Here is a 7,855-nt window from a genome sequence, read left to right as displayed (position 1 = left end):
TGTGCACTGCACTCCTTTGTCCATCTCTCACTTTTATCCTCTGTCCTCCAAACTGCAACTTGCAACCACTTTTTATCCTTTGAGGATCTGAGCACACCACCAGCGACTCTGTGTTGCTAGTCTCTTTCAATGAGGCTCTTTAAGGTGGTGTTTTTAATTCTGGTTGTCCTAGTAACAACTATAAACAAATGAGTAACCGTCCTCTCATTAAATGACGAAAGACGTGAACTTCACTGCTTCACTCTCATTGGCTGTTGTTCCAGAAAGTCCCTCATAATTTGCATAAAGTTGAACTGTTCTCAACTTTGTCACGTAGCTGGACACACCCAGTTCTTGTCGCCAAACGTCGCTGTGGCTCATGTTGCCCAAGAGTCGCTCATCTTCAATTAAAATTAATAAGATTGCGTCGATCCACTGTTGCTAGCCCCTGGCGATGAGGACGCACAATAAGATTTTCCTTTTGTGAGCCAATAATAAATAAGCATGTTAAGATTATAAAATAGGGACGTTTTAGGGAAGTTCTTAGAAATGTATTCTAAAGTATTAAACTAAAGAATAATTACAATGTACGGTAGCCGACAGGTGTCACTGCACTGCAATGAAAAAAACACATGCAAATAGAAAAAGCACCAGCAAATCAAAAAAAAACAAAAAACATCTTTGTCGGTTTGACAACACATGCGCTGCAGATACTCACAAGACAAAAAAAAAAAACGAATAAAAAATCCTCACAACGTATAGATGATATGTAAGTTTCAGCAATACATAGACTCCAAGGACGATGATAAGGGAACCAAAATATTTCCCAGACCGGCACATTACTTTTTGTGATCCCCTGAAGAGTTTCATTGTTGTTGGTCCTGCTTGCAGTGTGTTTTTGTATTTGTTTATGTTGCGAGTATTTGCAGCACATTTCTGTATTTGTTTGTGTTGCAAGGATTTATAATGCATTTCTGTGTTTGTTTGTGTTATAAGGATTTGCATGCGTTTTTGTATTTGTTTGTGTTGCAAGGATTTATAATGCATTTCTGTGTTTGTTTGTGTTATAAGGATTTGCATGCGTTTTTGTATTTGTTTGTGTTGTGAGGATTTGTAACATGTTTTTGTATTTGTTTGTGTTCTTGGTATTGCAGCTCGCTTCTAAATTTGCTTGTGTGAGAAGGATTTGCAGCACGTTTCTGTATTTGTTTGTGTTGTGAGGATTTGTAGCACGTTTCTGTATTTGTTAATGTTTTCAGGATTTGTAACACGTTACACAAACAAATCCAAAAAGGTGTTAAATCCTTATAACACAAACAAATACAGAAACGCATTGCAATTATCTGCAGCACATGTGTTGTTAAACTACTGTAACAAAGATGTTTTCTTAATTTGTTGGTGTTTTTTCTATTTGTATGTTCAAAAGAAAATTGTGTAACAAGAATGGAAGCAAAATAAATACTTAAATAATTAAATCAGTAGATAATGTTTCTAGCTTCATTTGTGATTTCACATCTAATACTGTATGATTACAGAGTCCAATGTAATCTTTGGATGATTCGTGGCTGGCCACTATATCTGAACTCTCATGTAGCTTTATGATGCTTTTAAAGATTTCTATGAATGCTTTGTCACCAAGGTGACGTGTCTGATGTAGGAAGAGAGCATGACAGTGGGAGTTTGAAGGTGCACTGGGGCTCTTGAAACACAAACACTACACATACTAATACATAGATGTAATCTTCCACAAACTCTTAGTTTATGGGGCCCACGGGTATAATTTTATGCCTGAGTGAAGAGCTTACTAATAGCTAGTGTTCTGCATTTAGTGTTCGACAGATACAATGTCAGGGACAGAGAGGGATTGACAGAAATGAATTAATTAAAACAAAAAGGTCTATGCTGATGTCAAAGCATGAGAAGGGATTTTCACCAGATGGTGTTGAAAATAAATGAAAAACATAAATCAGAACGTTTACTGTGAAAAGGTTAACACAGTGTGCAATGAGCAGTACTGGAATGACTTTTATTCTGAATTGAATATAGTTGAGCATAAACCTCAGATTGAGAGTGTTGATCTTGTGGTGTTGGTCCTGCTGCATCTTGAAAGGTCCGGGTCTTAAAGGGTATGGTTTTAGAGGGGGTGGTCTTGAACTTGGTTTGGGTCTTATGCTGCGTTTACACAAACCGTGGTAGAGGCGTGAAGCGCGAGTGATGTTAAGTCAATGTGAATACGCGTTAAGGCCGTTTCACACGGTACGCGGCAACCGCGAGTGTTTAGTTCTTTTTCAATAGGAGACGTGCGGAAAGCGGCAAAACGGGGGCGGTTACAGAGGTGAAGCGGAGTTGGTCCACGCGCCTTGCTCGTGCACCCAAAATCCTATTCCTTCTCCGGACATGGTACTTCATGACAGGCGCCGTTGAAGATAAACATATTTGCACTAAATGCTGCACAAAACGCTTCCAATACAAGAGAAAAGCTGAAGCTGCGCGGCGATTTTGCCGCTTACCGCGTACCGTGTGAAACGGCCATTACCGCCTCATTTGCGCTTCTAGTTCACGCGAAAGGCGCGAATTGAGCTCATTCACTCATTCAACCAACGCTTGATATTGTCCGTGAGCAGTCACCCGGAGCTATACATTCTTATTCTATAGAGGATACAGGAATAAAAATGACTTCGCTTGGAAGAGTGTCAGTTAGGACATTGGGCAACCTGGGGCACGTTCAATCTCACACCGGTGCGCAACGTTTTGCTACGGTTTCCGGGTTGAACGACATGTTTCCTGGAAACGGTGTGCAACGGAATGCAACAGGTTTTAGAAGCGTTTTCTCTTGTTTGGTGGGTGTGTCAGAAATGTCGGCCCAATCAGCGGCAAGATGTATAAAACCACGCGATAGTAAAGAGAAAGCTCGCTCAATGGGTTGAAGTTGGAATGTTGTCTTTCATTCTGGAAGGCAAGGTCAGTAACTGTAACATCGAGGGTATTTTACAGTATTAAAAACACATTTATAACGATTTCATCAGGCTTTAGAAACATTTAAAAAAGAACATAAAGAATGGCCTCTCAGCTACCGTAGTTGCAACTCTTGCGTCATCACAACAGGGTGTTCAATGCATCACCGTTTCTGTTTAATAAACGTTGTGTTGGGGCTGAACGCAGCCCTGGTAAGTTGTAATACACACTTCACTTTTGAGTCACGTGACGTTTATCGACCCGCACCGTTTATTTTCCCCCTATAGTAAGGTTACCAAATACAAACTGGTAACTCTCGATAAATGCACAATCAACATCAGCCATCTTGCAAACAGACAACCGCATAGCACTTGCCCCTCCCACAAGAAGCGGAGTTTGCCTCTGACGTGGGTCAAATGCTTGCATTTTCCACGCATCTACTTCGCTCTACACACACGAATGCATTCAAACTGTTCAAGTGGCAAACTAGGCGCGGTAGACGCGATTTTGACACCCGAAACGCGGTTGGTGTAAACGCAGCATAAGAGGATGTGGGCGTTATCTTGATCTGAATCATAAACCCTTTCACACATATAGTTTTGACCCTAGAATATTGCCATTGAATTTCCAGACTGCTGTCTGTGTGAATGCAAACACCTTCATCCTGGGATCTATCCCAGGATGGGATCCTAGTAACATTGTCCTGGAATGAGTGGACAAAAGCCAGGAACATTGCCGTAAGAGGGGTTTCGTAATGAGGACACACCTGTCGTCGCAATGGCGTGGTTATGGTTCAACTCTTTGACCAGGGATTTTAAATGCAGATCAACATTCAAAATCTGGAAACGTACACCCCTTTAACTATCTGCAATTGAAGATTGAAGCCGAGTTTCCCAGTTTAATGGAACGGTTCGTGATACGCTAGTTTATGATTGAATCAGAAAAAATGCATAAGTGTGGTGTCTCGAAAGAGAAATGATAGAAATGTTATTGTTGTAAGCAAACTTAAGACAAAGTTCCACCAACATTTAGGTCACACCCTAATGTTACATGTCTATGTGGTACCTTTACGAGATTCCAGAAAATCACTGGCAGTGTGAATGATTTACAATCAAATGATCCCATGAAAAATCCTGTGAGACATTATCAGTGTAGTTTCCAGAATATTTGTTTGAAAATGGCTTTCTAAGGTCCAGTCTTGGTCTGGGTTTGACTCTTGAAAAATCTAGATCAAAGAAAGTCTTGTTTTAGTCTGGTTCTCAGTCTTAGAATGTGTGGTCTTGATTTGGGTCTGAGTTTTGGTCTTTGATTGTCTGATCTTGATCTGGTTCCTGATACTAGAATGTCTGATCTTTGTCTGTGTTTGGGTCTCAGAAGGTGTGGTTTTAATATGAGACTGTTTACAAGAATGTGAAGGCTTGGTTTGAGTTTGGGTCAAAAAATGTGGTCTTGGTCTAGGTTTGGGTCTTAAAGTGTGTTTGGGATGGAATGCATCACATCCTGACCAAAATCTGTTATGCTAAACCATTCATCTGATTATGTGGTTGGCTTTCCTGTCACAAAAAGACCAAATGAAATTATGAATAATACAAAATACCTTACATTACTCAATGCCATAGATGTAGGTTGACTATTGCTCATTTTTAAATGATGTCCATTAACTAATGCTAATTATGCAACCTAATACATGAAGAATGCACTTATATATATCTTTAAACATAATTACACTGTTAGATGTCGCTGTAGATTTAGCAGTACATTACTGTAAAAATCCACAGTACTATACTGTATGTGTACATTACAGTACAGTACTGCAGTTCATAATGCATTCTGGGTAAATTTGTTTGAGCGGGAAAATTTTACAGTATATTTTGGTCTTGATGTAACCTTGCTGTAGCCATTGCTGTAATGTGCCAGGTGTACTTGCAATAATCAGAGAAAGTGCACCAGAGTCAAATCACACAGAGGGAGGGAGCACAACTCCTGGCTGCAGCTGAAGGAGGACGATTGATTTCTGGCAGTTCGGTAAGTTTGAAATATTTCTGTTTCATGAAAACTTAATTTTTAGTTTAAGAATGTTGTCAATAGTTTGTCACAATATTGTTTTAAACGTGCAATGAGAGAGAAAAACGGTCGCCAACAAAGTTTCAATCTCCCTCAGAAAGTAAGCTAACGTTACACACAGATGTCTACCGCTGCTTTAACTCGCTTTACACCTTTATTAATGAATATAGGGTTGTTTTAACTAAATTATGAGGGTTTTGGTGAGTTTATATGGTGTTGAAAGTGTGGTGACAATGAAACTATTTTTAACGAAATGGACAAAGACAACCCGCCAGCGCGGTCTTGCGGTCCCAGCATAATGGTCGTTTATCTCGGCGTTTCATCCGTTCAGTTAGCGTCAGAGAAAAGTATTAAGTTCGACTGTTTGGCAAGGCTGACTCGTGGTTGTAAACAGACAGTAGTACCGAACTACTCCACAGAAGTGAAAACAAGAAACCTCATATTTAACTGGATACATGCATCGAACTCATCGCAGCTTTAACTTCGACCAAATATAATTCAGACCTGGGCTCATCTTAATATCAGATGAACGTAAGGGATTGCCGCGCTTATTGTTGTTGTTATTATATTAACGTTACGGTTTATCAGCAAAAGCAGAGAATATCTTCTCTTAAGCGTTTTACACGTCCAGTAAGTTGTCCAATAAATTTTTATGGCATATTGTTTCCACCACTTCAGATGCATTACATGCAGTATATATAAGTTTCCAAAACACATCAAATCAATGCACGAAAAGAGAATGGGCTCCGCATTTACGTACCTTTGCCTTCTCGTCTCTGTCATCTGATCCTTCATCTCTGGATGTAAAATAGTCCATTATAACATCGTGTAGGAAACTGGCATCACCAGGATTGCTCAGATTTAGGCGATCATGTTTATCTTTAAAGTGAGCAGCTAGCTACTTAGTTAAAAAACTTTGCGTGAAATAGCGTGTTACACCGCAGCCGGTCCGGGTTAAACATTAGGGGCAGTCTTTTTACCTTGTCACTATAAATCGCTATTTTCTGCACTAAACGAGACATTTTCAGAGATTTTCTGTAGACAAGATGTTATAGAATAATAATAAAAAAAAGGCTTATTTAGATATTTATATATAATATAACAACTAATATATATATATATATTTGTTTTACAACTGACTAAACACTTACAGAAAGGTTTTATTTGTTAGCATAGCATGATAATTAATACATTTTTAAATCAATCACTTTGTCTCTGCACAATGAACATTATCAAATATTATTAATGTTGTAAAATATATTGTTCATTGTTAGTTCATATTAGCTAAGGCATTACCAAATGTTAAGTAATAAACTATTGTAGTAAAGTGTTACTAAATTTTCTTTTACCATTTCCTTCACAATGTCTATTTATTTCTATGGCTAACAGATTTTGTAACATTTGTCTTTTTTACAGTCTTACCATTGCTTGTAAGCTGGATTGGGTAATATGGATCATCTTTAAAGGAACCAGGCAAGTACATGATGTACAGTTACAAGTCATGTATTTTTTTGACTGCAATATTAAATGCTTTCCCGTCACATGTAAAAGTACACAGGAATGTGGCTAATCACTTTTTATTTGTAGTTTATCTGAATGTCCTTGCACTTTTCAGGAGTTAAGGCAGATGTGGAGGCACAACGGGTGACACCAGACACACACCAAGCACATTATGTTCGGTAAGTTTGTACTTTACCACTACAGCTTCTTTAAATACCCATGTATACACTCATTCACAATTCCCACACACAACACTGTAACACGACCATACACAACATGTACAGAATTGTCTTAGTTTGCCATGTAGAAATATACAAACAGAAATATTCAGACTTTGGTTATAAGAAATTTAATAATTGTATTTATTTAGCAGAGGTGTCCCTGGACTTTATTGACAAAAGATTTTGTTTTCAGAATAAAAAGTTGTGTCCAAATCAGTAACAATTTTACTTTCTGTTCAGGACATTCAATCATGACATGATCCATGTGGATGCTGTCCATTGAGGAAAGAGTTTGTTCAGCGGTAAGTGAATCTTCTGTATTTTAATGTAATTAGGTGTGGAACAGTAGAATAAGAGCAAGAGGTTTCAGAATAGGAGTAAGTTCAAGGCTGAGTTTAGTTTTTTAAAAATCTTTTTCTATCTTATATTTGTTGACTTAATGTTTATGATATTTCTAACAGGTTTCTGGATAGAATTAAGTCCAAAGATGGGAAAAAGTGCACATCCAGACAAGGAGCAAGCAAAAAGACAAGGAACTTGGTGCAGAGAAAAGCTGTGGCGATTAACCCCCATGTGAACAGCTTCATGCAGTCCCTGATTGAGTTCGAATGGACGACTTCAAAGTAAAGGCCACTGTGGTCTGTCTGCCACAGTTTAATGCATTTATTTTTAGTGTTAAATGAAATTCAAGTAGAATATTTAAAACTATGGGCCAGTGTTCTTTTTACCACAGTGAAATGTTACCCTTTAGTCGATGATGGACTTTAAAATGAAAACTTCAAACTACGGACCAGTGTCCTATTTGCCTGAGTTAAATATGTTACAGCAGGGGTCTCCAAACTTGTTTATACCTTTTGATTTTATTTTATTTTATTTAACTTGTTTATATGTTTATTATTGTTTAAATCTTGTTTTAAATATGTTTTGTTTCAATTAAATGTTTTTTTTAAATAAAATTTTGATACATACGTTGCTTGGATTGCCTTTTAATTCATTATGTTTTAATTTAGCATTTTTACCATATTAATTACTATAGATTTAAACCTAAATATCTAGCTATTATATATAATATTATTGTATTAACTGTAATAAGTAATTAATAGTATTTATGGGTCAATATAGACATTACAGTAAAT

At 37.6% G+C, this 7,855-nt stretch overlaps 1 long non-coding RNA gene across 1 annotated transcript; it reads left to right on the top strand.

Annotated features, from left to right (window-relative positions):
* Nucleotides 1–6,610: 6,610 nt before the first annotated feature.
* LOC135738687 (uncharacterized) lies at nt 6,611–7,437 on the top strand. Its single transcript, XR_010528756.2, has 3 exons — nt 6,611–6,677; nt 6,960–7,021; nt 7,181–7,437. It is a non-coding gene; the product is annotated as an uncharacterized lncRNA (long non-coding RNA).
* Nucleotides 7,438–7,855: the final 418 nt, after the last annotated feature.

The sequence above is a fragment of the Paramisgurnus dabryanus genome, chromosome 12 (genome assembly GCF_030506205.2).
Source record: "Paramisgurnus dabryanus chromosome 12, PD_genome_1.1, whole genome shotgun sequence".
NCBI classification, from domain to species: domain Eukaryota; kingdom Metazoa; phylum Chordata; class Actinopteri; order Cypriniformes; family Cobitidae; genus Paramisgurnus; species Paramisgurnus dabryanus.
Note: the sequence above shows the minus strand (reverse complement) of the source record. Positions and strands in the feature narration are given on the sequence as shown.